This window comes from Sarcophilus harrisii, chromosome 1, assembly GCF_902635505.1.
Source record: "Sarcophilus harrisii chromosome 1, mSarHar1.11, whole genome shotgun sequence".
NCBI classification, from domain to species: domain Eukaryota; kingdom Metazoa; phylum Chordata; class Mammalia; order Dasyuromorphia; family Dasyuridae; genus Sarcophilus; species Sarcophilus harrisii.
In genome coordinates, this window is record NC_045426.1 from 481,960,320 (window position 1) to 481,978,840 (window position 18,521).

An 18,521-nucleotide genomic window follows, 5' to 3' on the forward strand; every position below is an offset into this window, starting at 1 on the left:
AAGGTCATACTATCCTTGTGTGTCCTTGGTTTTCTCCGAATGGAGATAATATTGTCCTTTTTAAGTCCAAATCTTTCCATATTTTTCTAAATCCATCAACTCTTCATTTCCTATGCCACAGCAATATTCCAACCTTATACTATCTAGTTATTTTAAACAGTCAAAAACAATATTTATTAATTAACATGGCTGACATATTGCATAGTTTCCCTATTTTTCTTTTTTTTTTGATTAAATCAATTTTAGCTTTAACTTTGCATGTGATCACTGATTACTAATCCTGCTTTTTCCCCCTAATAAATTGTACTCCTGATCATTATTATGTTTTTGTGTATCTCTTCTTTCCTATTCCTGCTGACTCCTCTGCTTTTCTACCTGCTACTTTGCCTTGCTATTACTTAATCTATCTCTTCAAATGTCTTCCTTATCTTTTTCTCCTTCCTTTCCCTCCCTTTTTATCTCATTTCTTTTATACTTAACCCTATTCCTACTTATCTCCATTCCCCTCCTTCTTATCCCCTTACCTTCTTATTTCTTTTTGAATTTAGATGACTTTTATACTCTTGTACTTATATGTGTTTTGTTCCCTCTAACCCATTTCTGATGAGAGTAGAATTCCAGAACTATCTGGCCTCTTCCCCCATCTAATTCCTCAGTATTTCCTACAGAGTTTTGTTTTTTAAAATCACATTATACTGAGCTCTACCCCAATCTTACTTTCAAACTACTCAATTACTCATGACAATCTTAAACATACAGTTTATATTTCCAAATATAAAACAAGTCTTTTGTAACTAGTCTTTGATATTTTTCTTATATTTCTCTTGGATCTTATATATCAGATTTTATTTTCAGTCCAGATCTTTTTTACATCAAAATTCTGAAAGCCTAGTAATTCATTGAATATCCATTTTCCTCCCCACTTTGGATTATGCTTAACTTTGAGTGGGTATGGTACTTTTGGTTGCAACTCCAATTCTTTTTTTCTTATATAGTATATAGTTTCTAGACTTGTGATATTTTAGTGTAGTCCCTCCTAGTTCTTGTATTATTGTATCAAGATTTTTTTTTTATAATTGTAGCTTTCAGGGAGTCTTATTATTCTTAAGTTTTCTCTTCTGGATCTGTTCTCTAGATCCAGTATTTTTCTTATGAGAAGTCTCACAAATCTATTTTTTAAATTTTTTTTTATATTTTATTTTATTGTTTCTTGGTCTCATAACTTTTCTGGTTTCTTTTTTCCCATTCCCTAGTTTTCAAGAAGTCATTTTCTTTCTTAAGATTCTGGATCTCCTTTTCTAGTTGATTTCCTTTCCTTTTAATAATGTTGTTTTTCTTGGATTGTTCTTATTTTCTTAATTTTTTTTCCTTAGTCTTTTAATTTTTAAAGAAAATTTTCAGCTGTCCTATGAATTCTTTTTGAACAAATGATCATTAATTCTTTGAAGAGTATGAGGGGATATTTTTACTTCAATATCCTCCTCTGAAGATGGCCCATGGTCTTTTCTATACTCATAATAATTTTCTCAACTTCGGTTCCTTCTCCTTTGCTCACTTTTTTTTTTTTCTTTTTAAATTTATAGATACTTATTAGTGTAATTGGCTCTACTCCTAAGGTATGGGGATGGTGCTTCTGGCCTCAGGTGGTCCTTTAGTTTTTCCCTCTGGCTCAGAACCTGCCTATAAATGCCTAAAGTCAGCTCCTCTTTTTTTCACTTATCAGGTATGTGCTTGTTCTTTTTCATCCAGGGTCTTTCCTGGGCAGCACAGTTGGATCTAGTGTCCTTTATCAGCTGGCATTCCCAATCTTCCCTAGCTCAGATGCCTAGTTTTCTATATATCCAGGAGGCAAAAATTCTTGTGGCTGGGGCTGAACCTACCTACCTCTCAACCTAGCTATCCCTAAGGCAGGCTTTTTAGTAGAACTAGTTTGGAGGATTTACATTTTGCTGGGGCCAGACTTCTGTCCTGGTATCTTTCTGGATCTTCTCTGGTTATCCCAAGAAGAGGTTTTTACCACTCTAAAATTACCCTAAAGTGCTATTTTGTCTTTTTTTTGTGGGATAGAGCTTATAATTTTCTGACCTACTTGCCATCTTCCCAGAAATTTCTCCATTTCTATCTTTAATAACAGATATTGACTCAAGGATAGAGTCAACATGGATGATTGAAATGATCATTTTTATTGAATTGTTCCAATCCTGCTCATTAAGCATCTTTTAAAAGTGCATCAAACTAATTTCTGAGTGGCAAAATAAAGAAAAAGTCATTGTGAGTTATTTTTCAGTTCAAGGTAGGTTAGGAAGACATAAGAAGTTTACAGATACTGGGGTGAGTTAGCTAAGCGTATGGTATCACAAAAACAATACTGGTTATGGGCATTGGAGTGGGCAGCAACAAAGGCAGTACCAGGAGTAGCAGACAGGGATGGTCAGAGAACAAGGAACCCTTGGGTTAGCACTGTGTTAAGCATAGGAAAAAGTAGTCTTTCGAAGTTCTGTTACTTAATTCTGAGTAATTACCAGAGTGAAGAGGAACTGTTACAATGAAGAAGGATCAGAGGACCTTCCTATGTAGGGACCATAGAATAGAGCAGGAGGGCAGAAGATGGAAATATAGAAAAATTCTATGAAAAATTCATTAAGGCCTTACAAATTAAATCAATATTTACTTTGATCTCATTAACATATGCTAAGATGAAAATTTTGGGTTGGGAGTTATGAATAAGAAATGTTTGTAGATTATACAGAAGCCCCTTTTGCATATATTATGAATAATTATTTTCAAGGAATGTATCTGGAAAGTAATGAACATGATGAACACCAAATAACATTACAAAAAATGAAATGCATTACATTTTCTTTTTTTTTAAAAGCTTTTTATTTTCAGTACATACACATAGACAATTTTCAACATCCACTCTTGCAAAACTTTGTATTCCAATTTTTTTTTCTCCCTCCCTTCCTTTAAATGGAAAGTAACCCAACATATGTTCAACATGTGCAATTCTTCCATACATATTTCCACAATTATCATGTTGCACAAGAAAAATCAGATCAAAAAGGAAAACAAAATGAGAATAAAAACAAAATGTAAGCAAACAACAACAAAAGAGTGAAAATATTATGTTGTGATCCACACTCAGTTCCCACAGTCCTCTCTCTGGGTATTGATGGCTTTCTCCATCACAAGACCATTGGAACTGGCCTGAATCATCTCATTGTTGAAAAGAGCCACATCCATCAGAATTGATCATAGTATAATCTTGTTGTTGCCATGTACAATGATTTTCTGGTTCTGCTCATTTCACTTTGTATAAGTTCATATAAGTCTCTCCAAGCCTCTCTGAAGTCATTCTGCTGATCATTTCTTACAGAATAATAATATTCCATAACATTCATATACCATAACTTATTCAGCCATTCTTTAATTGATGTACATCCACTCAGTTTTCAATTCCTTGCTACTTGAAAAAGGGCTGCCACAAACATTTTTGCATATGTGGGTCCTTTTCCCTTTTTTATGATCTCTTTGGGATATAGGTCCAGTAGAGACAATGCTGGATCAAAAAAGTATGTATGGTTTGATAGTGCTTTGGGCATAATTCCAAATTGCTCTCCAGAATGGTTGGATCAGTTCACAACTCCACCAACAATGTATTAATGTCCCAATTTTTCCACATACCCTCCAACATTTATCATTATCTTTTCCTGTCATCTTAGCTAATCTGAGAGGTGTGTAATGGTCCCTCATAGATGTCTTAATTGGCATTTCATTGATCGATAGTGATTTAGAGCATTTTTTTTTTCATATAAATAGAAATGGTTTTAATTTCTTCATCTGAAAATTGTTCATATCCTTTGACCATTTATCAATTGGAGAATTGCCTGCATTCTTATACATTTTAGTCAATTTCTACATATTTAAGAAATGAGGCATTTATCAGAGCCCTTGGTTATGAATTTTTTTTCCCAGTTTAGTGCTTCCCTTCTAATCTTATCTGTATTGGTGTTGTTTGTACAAAACCTTTTTAGCTTAATATAACCATAATTATCCATTTTGCATTTCATGATGTACTCTAGTTCTTCTTTGGCTACAAATTTCTTCCTTCTCCAGAAATCTGAGAGGTAAACTATCCTTTGTTCTTCTAATTTGCTTATAGTATCACTCTTTATGTCTAAATCATGAACCCATTTTGACCTTATCTTAGTCTAAAGTGTTATGTGTAGGTCAGTCAATGCCTAGTTTATGCCACACTAATTTCCAATTTTCCCAGCAATTTTTGTCAAATATTGAGTTCTTATCCCAAAAGCTGGGGTCTCTGGGTTTGTGAAACACTAGATTAATTAGTCATTGTCTATTTTGTCCTGTGAACCTAACTTATTCCACTGGTCAATTACTCAAATTTTTAACCAGTACTAAATGGTTTTGATGAGCAATGCTTTATAATATAGTTTTAGATCTGGTATAGCTAGGGCACCCTCATTTTCATATTTTTTTCATTAATTCCCTTGAAATTCTTGACCTTTTGTTCTTCCAGATGAACTTTATTATTTTTTTTTCTAGCTCTGTAAAATAATTTATTGGGAATTTGAATTCAGTATGGCACTGAGTAAGTAGATTAATTTAAGTAGTATTGTCATTTTTATTATATTAACTTGGCCTACCTATGAGCACTTGATATTTTCCCAGTTGATTAGATCTGACTTTATTTGTGTGGAAAGTGTTTTGTAATTGTTTCATATAGTTCTTCACTTTGCCTTGGCAGGTAGACTCCCAAATATTTTATATTATTTACAGTTATTTTAAATGGAATTTTTCTTTTTGAATCTCTTGCTGCTGGACTTTGTTGGTAACATATAAAAATGCTGATGATTTATGTGAATTTACTTTGTGTCCTGCAACTCTGTTAAAGTTGTGAATTGTTTTGAGTAGTTTTTTAGTTGATTTTTTAGGATTCTCTAAGTATAATATCATATCATCTGTGAAGAGTGATAATTTGGTTTCCACAATACCTAGTCTAATTCCTTTACTTTCCTTTTTTCCCTCTTATTGCCAAAGCTAACATTTCTAATACAATATTGAATAATAATTGTAATAGTAGACCATCTTGTTTCACCCCTGATCTTATTAGGAATAGTTCTAGTTTATTCCCATTTCATATGATGCTTGCTAATGGTTTGTAATAGATCATGCCAATCATTTTAAGAAAAACTCCACTTATTCCCATACTCTCTAGTGTTTTTAATAGAATGAGTGTTGGGTTTTGTCAAATGCTTTTTCTCCATTTATTCAGATAATCATATGATTTTTGGTGTTGGTTATTGATATAATCAATTATGCTAATAGTTTTCCTAATATTGAATCAACCTTACATTCCTGGTATATATCCCAGTTGATCATGGCATATTATCCTGGGGATAACTTTCTGCAATCTCTACTCATATTTTAAGATTTTTGCAACAATATTAATTAGGGAAATTGGTCTATAATTTTCTTTCTCTGTTTTGACCCTACCTGATTTAGGTATCAGCATCAAATATGTGTTATAAATGGAATTGGGTAGGACTCCTTCTTTCCCAATTTTTCCAAATAGTTTGCATATTATTGGAATTCATTATTCTTTAAATACTTAAGGAGTTAATATCTTGTTCAATTTCTTTTTCTAAAATGGGACTATTTAAGTAATTTATTTTCTCTTCTGTTAATCTGGGGAATCTAGATTTTTCTAAGTATTCATCCATTTCACTTAGATTATCAGATTTCTTGGCATATAGTTGGGCAAAATTGCTTCTAATTGCTGCTATAATTTCTTCTCCCTTGATGGAAAGTTCTCCCTTTTCATTTTTGATACTAACAATATGATTTTCTTCTTTCTTTTTTCTAATCAAATCAAAGCTGAAAGTTTATCTATTTTTTTTACAAAGCAACTCTTATTTTTGTTTATTAATTCAATGGTTTTCTTACTTTCAATTTTATTAATCTCCCCTTTTATTTTTAGAATTTCAAATTTGGTATTTAATTGGGGATTTTAAATTTGTTCTTTTTCTAGCTTTTTTGGTATGTGTGCCTAGTTCATTGATATTCTCTTTCTCTATTTTATGCAAGTAAGTATCTAGAGACATAAAACTTCCACTAAAACCTGATTTAGCTTCATCTCATAAATTATGTATGTTTTCTCATTATTGTCATTCTCTTGTTGAAATTATTGATTATGTCTATGATTTGTTGTTTCACCCACTCATTTTTTAGGATTAGATTAGTTTCCAATTACTTTTTGGTCTGTGTTCCCCTGGTCTTTTCTTACCTTTTTATTATGTTTTAATCTGAAAAAAATGCATTTACTATTTCTGCCTTTCTGCATTTGATTTTGAGGTTTTTATGCTCTAATACATGGTCAGTTTTTGTGTATGTTCCATGTAACCAAGAAAAAAAAGTATATTCTTTTTTCTCTCCATTCAATTTTCTCCAAAGGTCTATCATACTTAATATTTCTATAATTCCATTTACTTCCTTAACATTTTTCTTATTTATTTGTGGTTCAATTTTGATAGAGCAAGGTTGAGATCCACCACTAGAAGTTTTGCTGTCTATTCTAGTAGCTTTCTTAGCTTCTCTAGGAATTTGGATGTTATGCCACTTAGTGCATATATGTTTAGTATTGATATTACTTCATTATCTATGGTTCTCTTTAGTAAGATGTAGTTCCCTTCCTTTTCTTTTTGAATTAATCTATTTTTGCTCTTGCTTTATCTGAGATCAGGATTACTACCCCTCCCTTTTTTTTATTTCAGCTGAAACATAATACATTTTGCTCCAGCTTTTTACCTTTACTCTGTATGTATCCCTCTGTTTTAAATGTGTTTCTTGTAAAAAATACAGTTCAGTATTCTGTAGGATTCTGGCTTTTAATTGAATCTGCTATCTGCTTTTGTTTTATGGGAAAGTACATTCCATTCACATTCACATTTAAAATTATTAACTGTATTTCTTGCCATCTTCTTTTCCCCAAGTTATATTTTTCTCTTTCCTTTTCCCCTTTCCATCCTCATCAATATTTTGTTTCTGACCACTACCTCCCTCAATCTGACTTCCCTCCTTTCTTATCCCTTTCCCCTTCTAGTGCTGTTCTCCTTTCTATTACCTTACTATGTCTTTTCCCTTTCTCTTCCTACTTCCCTATAGAATGAGACATTTCTTTATTAAACTAAATATATTTGATATTCTCTCTTTGAGCCAAATCTGATGAGAATAAGGTTCACACAGTGTTCATCCCCTTCCTTTCTTTCCTTCATCTCTAATAGATTTGTTATTCTTCAAATGATGTAATATACCCTATTTTACCTCCCTTTTCCTCTTCTTCCAGTAAAGTCCCTTCCCTTCCATTGCTTCTTTTTTATATCGAGTAAAATCAAAATTAAATTATGCTTGACTTTACTCTGTCAAACTTTCTAAGTATACTTTCTAAGAATAACCCTAACAAAGACACAGTTCTCAAGAGTTGAACATAACACTGAGAAAAATAAATAAAGACACAGTTCTCAAGAGTTGAGTATAACACTTAACAAAATAAATAAGTAATGTTTGTTGAATTGATTTGATTCAAGATATATAGAGAAAAGTCAATGGAAAATCAAAGATTTGCTGTGTATAGTTTTTCAGTGGAGACCATATGTAAATATGGAAAATAACAGAGAACATGGAAAAGGCAGTTAATAATTTAGCAGCTGGGGAAATTTCATATATTGTACACTTGATAGATATGTGGATCTGTCGTTTTTTTGATGATCTTTGTGGGACTTTTGTACTTGAACACTCTTGTCATAATAATAAACTACTTTTTTTTTCCAAATTAAACAAGAAGTGTGTCCATAGTTAAGGCCTAGTTAGTTATAAAGCAAGCAGCTAATATTATTATAATATTTTAAAAATGCAATGTACTTTCCATATATTACCTCTTTTGATTCCATGACAGTCCTGTGAGTTAAATGCTATTATCACCCCCATTTTATATTTGAGGCAATTGAATCTGAGAAAGGTTAAGTGACTTGTCCTAAATCCACAGCTAGTGTCTAAGATGGGATTTGAACTCAGGTCTTCGTGGCTCCAAGTCTGACACTCTATCTTATATACCAACTGCCTTTTTAATATGGCTGTAGCATAGTAATCTATTTGCTAAAATATATAAACTAGGTTTCTATCCAAGATTTAGATATTTTGCATAAGACTTTCTAATAATAGAAAGAATCGTGGCTCATTCTTATTTGCCTCAGTAAGGCACATATGAGAGTTTTTAAGAGAAGAAATGTTATTCATAATTGCACTGGAATGTTACTTTTTCAGTCACTCTTTAGGCCTGACTCCAGGAAGGAGAATAATAAACAGTTTTGTAAATATATATGGGGAAGTTGGTACCTCAATATGTCTTTGATTTCTAGTTTGTCCCCAGACTTGGAAGAATTTCCTCTTGCATGGTAGTAGGGTTTCTCATTTAAGAGTTCATTCAGTCTTGTATTTTCTGATTTGATCTAATCTATGGAACTCTGATTTTTGTTTTCCATTTACTTGGATAAAAGAGTTTACTCATTATTCACTATTTAAGGTAGCCTTTTGTGTAACTAGAATTTGACAGGAAATGGTCAAGTTTATGGCTGTAAATCTTCAGTACCTTCTCCCTGCCCCATACCCCACCCCAAGAAAGAATGGACAGAAAAGTTACTTTTTGAACTTAAATATCTGTGCCCTACAATAAGAAATATTTAAATAAGAATATACATTTAATTCTAGTCTGATACCCCTTTCTGTAGAAGAGAATAGAGAGATAAATCTTATGACTCTTTCTCTCACCCTTCCCACCTTGTAGCTTGGAGAGGGATGATTCCCAGTGAAACTTATCAACTGTCCCTCTTTAAGTCTTCTCTCTCTCTCTCTCTCTCTCTCTCTCTCTCTCTCTATATATATATATATATATATATATATATATATATATTGTGTGAATAGCAGTCATGAAATTATAAAATGTTAAAAAGGAATATATATGAGTGTGATAATCTTGTTCTGGTGCCTCATTATGTCAAAGAGGAGAAATTAGTATGGTAGAAGATTTTATAATAGTCTCCAGGCTTTAGCAAGTCTTATTAGGATGCAAGGATCATACATATGGATCTGATGTTGGATTACATATTTGTTTTTTCAGGACCAGACTAACTATGGAAAGCCTTATCACTGAAAGAATAAGCACATAGTACTTTTTTTTTTTTCCATGAAGGTAAAGAATTATTTTTGTCTATGGCTGTAGATGGAGTACTACATCAACCAATCAATAATATGGATTCATAAAATAATAAAATAAGTAATTAATATTAATTGATTTATTAGCATCATAATTATTAATATACGAAAAGCAAGGAACTCATCTTGAGGTTGGGTGCAGGGTGACAACATTTTGGCCATGATAACTAACACTATCGTGGTTAGCAAGGGTGGGTGAGAAGCTGGGTGGGGGAGTTACATATACGGGTGATAAAATGATTATAGTCTCAGGTATTGAAGTATAAAAAAGTAACAATTCAGGAGAGTTTATGATTTAGTTATAAAATAAGTGAAAAAGATAATAAGTTTTCTGAGAGTTCCAAGGAAGAAGATTAATGTGTGCTGTCCTGGTAAGTTAACAGTCTGCTTTGATAGCTGCTGATATGCCAACCATGGCAAAAAAAAAAAAAAAAAAAAAAAAAAAAAAAATTGTCAGTCAGTAAAGTACTTGTCCACAACTGCTTTCTCACCTGCTTTCTATTTTCTTAGCTCATACAGAAATGTGACACGACCTTATTTTGACCCCTCATGTCAACAATTTGATATCTGCTGATTTCTTGACAATCTTAGTCTGACTAGATTGTATAGGGTGGGTTAAGGTGTAGGAGAAATTATTGTAATAACCTACACATAAAATGATGATTTCCTTAAAAAAAGATAAGACAGATAAAGAAGGAAGGGTATAAAAGATATTGGGAGGGAAGGAACTTGAAGGATTTGAATGATTAATTCTATATAAATAATGAAGATTAAGGAATAAACAAACAAGAATTTGAAAATTCAGAGTCTGAGTATCCGGATTTGATAGCAACCTATATGGCTGCTCTCAGAGTTTAAGTAAAAGCTTTCAAAAGAAGTTCCACCAAGCCCCTGACAAGGATGAAGTACACATAAGTTCCATCAAAAAAATTACAACTTAGATAAACTTTTAGTTTGGTTTTTATTCCTACTGTCTTGTTCATTTTTAGAACTCTGTGATTTGGGCATCAGAGATTTAATCATAGTCATTGATTTGTGATCACATTTTGTGTAAGAATTTTTTCCATGTCCTCCTGCAGATCCTCCATAGGGAGTTCACTTCATTAAATCTAATGAATAGACACTTAAGGAGTACACAAGTAAACCATCAGCTAGACTTTTTCCCATTTTATTTTCTAGTCATCTTTTATAGATCCAATTGTTTTTAAAATCAAGGTTAACAATATATGTGCTACCCACCAGGTTGGTCAATAGAAGAAATAAGCATATTGGGACAATATGGTTAGTCAATATGGTAACATTCTAGAGCTTTAGTTCTTAGACTTAGACTTAGAACTTAGTTCACTAGTACCAATTCAAAGAATCCAATTCAATGAAATGGATTAGACTTCAGTGAAAAATAGACTAAGAAAGAAGGGATATAAAATTCTACTATTAATTTGATGAATTAAATTTGAAATGGATTGCTCCCTTAATCAAAGTCATGTATCTGTTTTTTCCCCTCAAAATATTGGACCACTTGGGATACTTGGGAATGACTTGTAGTCATTCATGTTCTTGGTTTTCCATGTCACTTGAATGTTATTGGATATACAAAGGTTTATACAACCTTCTTTATGATATTCACTGTTGCTAATGTTAATACATAATGTGCTTCATTTTGAAATAATTTCTCAATGTAATAACTAAGGATTTCCTGACACAATAAACACTTAACATCAATGCTCTCTGTCAGAAAATCGTGACTTAACATGCCAAGGCAATAAGTGTATCAAATAATCATTTAATTAGATTACAGAATGCAGTTCTTATGTGTCAAATAACTATTGATCCCTAGGAGAAAATAGTTTGAGGTTTCTGAAGAATGCAAAACTCAAACTCATTTGCCATACAATTAACTCAAAATTGCTTTCTTGGGAAATTAATATTACAAGGAATGTTTAGGCATATAAAAGCACATAATTGACATTTAACCAAAAATTAGTGACAAATAACTCATAACATTGCTAAAACATTTTTTTTTTGGCTAATGAATTCAAAGTTTTGTGCTTTATATTCTGAAATTTGAGTTTCATGCATTGTATCTATTTAAAACCTTGGAATCAGCATTTTTCAATATATAAGATATATGAGATATGGTATGATTCTCCTCAAAGGAATTTCTGTAATGTTTACTATACCAGGCACCACAGAGATTTATCAGACAATGTAGAAGATACATGGCCAGTCCTCAGAGAAACTATCTGTGATAAGTTAAACAGGACAGGATAATTCATATGTGCAGCTGGATTATGTAAGAGTATGAACTCAAAGGATCACTGGTCTTCCAGATGTTAGTGCTGTGAAGTGTGAGAGTATGATGATGTTTAAGATTTGTTTGCCAGAATTGTACCTTGAATGTGGCTCTGTTTAGCATGAAGGTAAATAGTCCCAAATAATTTGTATATATGTCCCCAGTGTTCTATTAATAGGAAGCAATACTTTAGTCCCTGCTGAAACACACCCAAAGTATGGGAATCAAGTTAAATGGAGGCAACAAGAGATCAACAGATCATATGAGAGTGAGTATACCCTTCCATTCAAACTTGAGGAATATGTAAAAATCCCCTAACAGAACAAATATCTATCTTTACAATCTTCTTATTTATCAGTCCTCTCTAATTTTGATATTAGCCTACTTGAAGTTTCAAACTTAATGCTCCATCTCTTGAATTGACTTTATTATTATTTAGCATAGACATTAGAAATGTAAATTTCTAGTGCATTTTTCTATATCGTGCTCTAAAATGTCATGGAAGCCTTAAATGACTTAATTAGAAACTAAATAGACTACCCCTGTTGTGGTAACTTTCACTAGTTACTGCCCATGTAATTCTCAACAAAGGAAATGTGGTTTTGTCCAGAATTCTTAATGGGCTCACACTTAGGGTTTAACCTCTTGTATATCTAATTGTTCACAACTGTCTTTCAACATTTTATTTTAGGCTGCAGTCAGATCTATAAAAGGGATAGAGTCAAAAAGGTTCCCATACAAAAAAAGACAAAATAAAGCAATAGGAGGAGCAAGATTGTTCTTCCATCATTTAGTCAAGATGGACTCTTTGTGACTCCAGGGACAATGGTATGCTAATAAATACTACCTATGGGATTTTCTTGGAAAAGATATCAAGAGTGAGTTGCAATTTCCTTCTTAAGTGTATTAAGGGAAACAAAGGTAAAGGGACTTGTCCAGAGGCGCATAGCTAGTAATAGTCTAAGGACAGATTTGAATATAGGTCTACCTGACTCCAGCCTTTATATACCTAGTCAGCCAGCTTCCTCCAATGAGAAGCAAGGAGGAAAAAAAAATAGGTGGGAAATGGATAAAGAAAGGAAAAAGAAGAAAGAAGTAATTTGAAATTATTTTAGACTTTGGCTTTGAAAGCTAAATATTAAGATAGTTTTTCTTGTTGTTGTTAATAAAGTACAAATTCCAAGGGATAAGCAATATTGGAAGCTAAAAGCTTTAGAACTCCTGGGAGGAAGCTCACTCAGAATCATTATTTGTCTTCTGTCATCAGGAAAATCTCTATTTCTCTCCTAGGGAACTCGATAATTTGGGGTCAGCTTTTGTCAAGTCTGCTCCTTTCTATGGTAATCTAGATGTTTGTTTGTTTTTTTAAAATGGAATAGACCAGGTTGTAGTTTTTGTAATACATTTTGTACTTCATAATGGAAATTAAATATACCCCAACACACATATACACACTTATAAAGCAGGTATCCTTAATGGTGTTCATAAAATTGGTGATCATATTTGCTTAGCCCAGGAAAAGCCTAAACTTGCAAATCCGAATTAGGAAAATGCAAGGAGAACAGATGTGCTTTGGAAATTTTTTAGATTCAATTAAAAAGAGCCCTGGAAGAGAACTTAATGCTGAGCAGCAGGACTCTGACAGGATGTTTAATATCATCAGTAAAGTGAATTATATGGCTAGGTTTTATGCCTATTACATCCTTTGTTTAAAACAGTGCTGCATTTGGTATAATTCACAAGTAAAAATAGAAGCCTGGCAAGTAACTATGTTTATGACATTGTCATTAAAAAAATATGTTTATAACATGTGGTGACTTTTAGTCAAGCAGAGAAATACCTTTCTCTTCCATAGTAACTTTTCTAAAAGATGACACCTGAAGAAACAGAAAAGTGAATTTTGCTTTGTATAGTATTAAAATCAAATGATAACTTGAAAACAATGTAGGTTCAAGAATTTGAACTGGTAATTTGTTGATATATACTTTGAATTCTCTCTGATGTTCTACTGGGCCCATGACAATGTTCTGTTTTATTTTGTTTTGTATTTGTTTTGTTTTGCTTTTTTCTTATATTATTCTGTTTTTTAATAAATAAATAAAAATTAAAAAAAATATAACAATTAATTACCAGTTCAAGAAAGGATATATAGTACAAGAAATTATATTCATGAATGTCCATCTTTTCTTTACTTCCTTGTGGAGGATGTTCTTTTTTTCTTTACTGTGCACATTTTTTACTTTATTATTTTTTCATCCTTTTATTTCCCCATCTCTCCCCAAGCAGGCCATTGTTAAGAAAGTATATATTTATGTATACATACATATATAGACACACACACATGTCCATGTTAAATTCCTTGAAACTGATCTTTGACATTGGCTTTTATACATACATTAAATTTTCTATTGGGTTTGGGTTTGATTGATAGAAGATCCTGAAAATCTGCAAGTTCTTTGAATGTCCATTTTAAAAAATTTGATATTATGGCTAATATTAATGAAGGAAATTCTTAGCCTAGCAAGTCCCTACAAATCTGAAATCATGTATTCTTTTCCTATTATTTACATTTTTATTATTAATATTTTTATTATTTCATTTGTTATTTTTTTCCCTCATGGGTTATTATGACTGGAGTTCATTACTTCTTCTCCAACATGTTTTTTATGAGCCTGTTTGGATATAAGTATGTGTACTTGGAAATTGGGTATCTTATGATTTTACTTGAAGGTGTTTTAGCATGTTAGAACTTGCGAAAATATGCCACTTACATCACCTCAGCACCATGATGACACATGAGAGTAAGATACTTTTTTCATGGAGAAAATGTGCCAACATTGTCTATATGTCAACTGTGTGTGTGTGTGTGTGTGTGTGTGTGTTTGCATTGAAATTCAATGGAAATTTAATTGGAGATTTTCTGGTTTTCACTTCCTAACATCATAAAAGAAAATGTATTTATTAGGTAGAAAATTAATATTACTTATATGTATACATTAAAACAGAAAAAAAACGTAATCACAGTGTTTTGATTCTAAGACTCTTATATAGCTTTGGATTAAGAGGATCAGAAAACAATATCTTTGGGACCTCCATGGGAGGTGAAATTTAAATCTTTTAAAAGATAGTAATTTTTCATTTGAAAAAACACAACAAAATATAATGATTTCAATTCTCTAGATCTTTAGTGGATTTGAATAATAAAATTTAGAGATACCATACTTGAGTTACACTTGTGAAAACCATTGCATGTTATCTGTCATTAATTCAGACTTTTTTTACTCATCAATAAATGCTGACATAAGAAGTAATAGATAAATTTGAAAATGGATTTCTGAATTTTGGATGTATTTTCAAAAGTTTAATTTTCAGTTACATAGTTCACTTTCTGAATACTTACAACACATGGTTAACATTATAATCTAGAGTCCAACAATTGCTAAAGACATAATAGGATTTAGTGTGCCACTTTTATATTTTCAAAATGAAGATGCTGTCTAAAAATACAAAGACTGATGAAATCTAGATGTTGATTAGGTCAGATAAGAGTTATACTTTCAGGTGTGAAAATCAGATACTTGATGGAGTGGTTATAAGAGATTCTTCTGACAATCAATACCAAAAACCCAGGAGAAGAATTAGACATCCTAAGTATAGTGTTCCAGTGAGATAATTATCTGAAGAGTTGTCTCAGCTTTTCCCATCTCTTATCAGGGTTCTATAGCTTGTGATGGGTCACTAAAAGAAGAAACTTATTTAATGTTTTCTTTTTCAAACAACTGTATCTTTATTTTAATTTATCTTCATCTGATTTCCTATTGTCTATATTTTATCCAGATAATTGCCTTTGTTCTGAACTAGGGAGATGAAAAATAAAGAGCTTGATGTCTGACAATTCTCACAATATGGGAGTACATGGATAGAAAGATAAACATGGGAGGTAGATTCTCATAACAATCTTATTCTGTTTGTTCTTAGAGGTGAGAACTTGGAGCATGTAGTAGAAGTTGCAAAGAATCAAATTTATTCTTGACACAGAAAATTCCCCTTTCTTCCTCCAAATCAGAGCTAGAGAAAAGTAGATAGGATGCCTTAGGAGTGAGAAACACCCTCTTCTGTCCTTTCCCTCACATTCCTACCAACACTAGAGGTCTTAACATACAATTTGGCTGACCATTTTTTGGGGGTAATTATTATTCATGTTTAAAATTTCCCTCTAAGACACCTCTGTTACAGGTTTTTATATTATTGATTTTGTTGTAATACTTGACACCTCACTTTTAATCAACCCACATCACCAATCAGTTGCCAAATCCTATTCTGTATCTCTCCTTAACATTTCTCAGATATTAAGATCTCTACCTTTTCTCCAATCACAAATCTACCACTCAGGTTAGTTCACCTATCTCCTCAGTATTGTAATTTTTTCCCTGGTTGTTCTAGTCTCAAGTCTCTCCTCACTTCAATTCTACTTTTTTTCACAGTCTCAAAAGTAATTTTCCTAAAGTTCAGATCTGACTATGCCATTCTTCCTACTTTTCTCCCCCTAACAAACTACAATGATTGTTATCTCTAGGACCATGTATAAACTCATGTTTGTCATTCAAAATTTTTCATTACTTGCTCCTTTCCACCTTATACATTTCTCCTCTGCTCAGCTTTTGTATTTCCACCATACTGATCTACTTATTGTTATTCACACATAGTTCTTCATCTTTGATCTCCTTGACTTTACAATGGCTGTCCTATATTCCAGAAACACTCTCCTCCAAACCTCTAGTTCCTAAAATTCTTAGTTTCTTTTAAACTCCAGACTTATAATAGAAGATCTTTTTTCTTCCTAAGTCCCAACTACTATTGCCTTCCCTTTTCATTTGATTTCTATATGTTTTCAATAAACCAATATTTATTCACATTGTTTTCTTGAGGATAGGATTGGTTTTGTTTATGTCTTTGTATTCCCAAAGTTTAATTAACGCTGTACCAGGTACACTGTTTAATACATATATGTGGCTAGATGCAGCTAGGTGGTCCAATAGACAGAACACTCAACTTTGAATCAGGACAGACCTGAGTTCAAATCCAACCTATATTGTATGACTCTGAACAAACCATTTAACCTCTGTATGTCTCTCTATCCTGATCTGTAAAATGGGCTAATACCTTCCATTGTTGTTGTGAGTCTAATATCCAACAAATAATTTTCAAATTTTAAAATGCTATGTTAATATTAGCAATTTTTTTTCTTATATGGTCTCAAAGGTAACTAACAAATCTGCAATTCTGTGACTTATAATTCCAGTTTTTAATCTATTGACTACAACATGCAATATTATGAAAAGTTTGTTAAAATTCAGTGATTTCTGAAATCAAGGATTACCTAGAAAAGACAGTCTGTGTCTGTGTCTGCCAAGTATGCCTCTCTGACCTTAAGTCTCAATTCTTGCTTCCTTGGTTCTTATTCTATCATAACATATAGGATTGTAAAATTTGGAGTTTAAAGTTCGACCTCTATATCTCTATACAAGTCATTCCGCATCTTTAGGTCTGATTTTTCTCAACTCTATTACAAAAGTCTTTGATGTTTGGATTGGAAAATCTCCCAGCTTTTGAATTTTCAATTTTTACTCTTCTGCAATGTACAATAACTGACACAAGGTGTCAGTAGAGAGTCACGCAAGGAACAAATAAATACTATATTTTAGTACTTCCTTTCATTTTGTCTGCAAATATCTGTCTTTCTTAAGAAAATTGAAAATTACATTATTTAAACTTAGAGAAAGAAAAATTAATTTTCTCCTTGTGTTTATGACTGCCACAGTTTGGTGAGTGGGATGAAGGAAGAAACAGGAAAAAAAATGTCCATCCCTCCTATTTTTAACTCAATTAAGCAAAAGTTATTCTCAGAACCTTTGACACTACTTTCTCTCCTCTCCCAAACATTTCTGAGTTACAATAATAACATTTAAAATTTTAGTTTCTGGGAGCTGTGACTCCATAAAACTCAATATTCCCAATGATTCCATGAGATTCAAAGCTTTGCTTCTATTTGTAATAATTATTTGGTGTGGACACCTTCCCTTGTCCCAGTTGCTAGACCATGCCGGTTCATGCTAGCTTCTTCATCCTGGGAGAGAATTGTCCATGTTCTTCCATAAGTGCTCCCTAGGGGACCTGAATAAGAAGCTGTTAGATGGCCCCTGGGATCTTTAATGTTTTATGAATTCCAGCCAGTTTAGCCCATGAGACTGATCCACATTATCTCTCATTTTAGCAATATGAGTGTCTACTGCTTTTTCATTTTAATTATGTCACTGATATTTTTCATGCCACCTCTTACATTTAAGATCTTAGCATGCTGAACCATATTCTTTGCAAAATATGACATAATATTTGTAGTATATTATCTACTTAAAATAGACTTTTGACACAAATTTCTGTTGCCCTTTGGATTACCTAAAATTTTGATTCTTCTGAGATTGTGGGCACATTATGATCAGGCAGGTTACAAAGCCTAGAGAATGTTAAAAATTTGGACTTTTGTTGCAGGGAGCTCAACATGAGATTGATGTGAAAGTGATTTACAGTTTCCCAAATGTAACCTAGTTTCTTCTATTCATTTTACTAAATTATGTGTGTAGCTTCTTGTCTACTTGTGCTGCCTTTTTTGTGCAGGTATTGGTGTTGTTGAGAATGGCAATATACCTTCTCTATGTTATATCTCACTTCATATTTATAATAAGAGAGTTATTGAACGAAATTATCTCTGTATTTAAATTTGTTGCATATATCAAGGGGTTCATAGATATGTATATAGGAGACATGTATGTATATAGGGGACATATTAGAGTAACATTTTTTTTTTGGTAACCATCAAATAACCAGTAGTAGGATCATGCATTATCAGTATCTCTCTGTTTATCTTGGAAATGTAAAG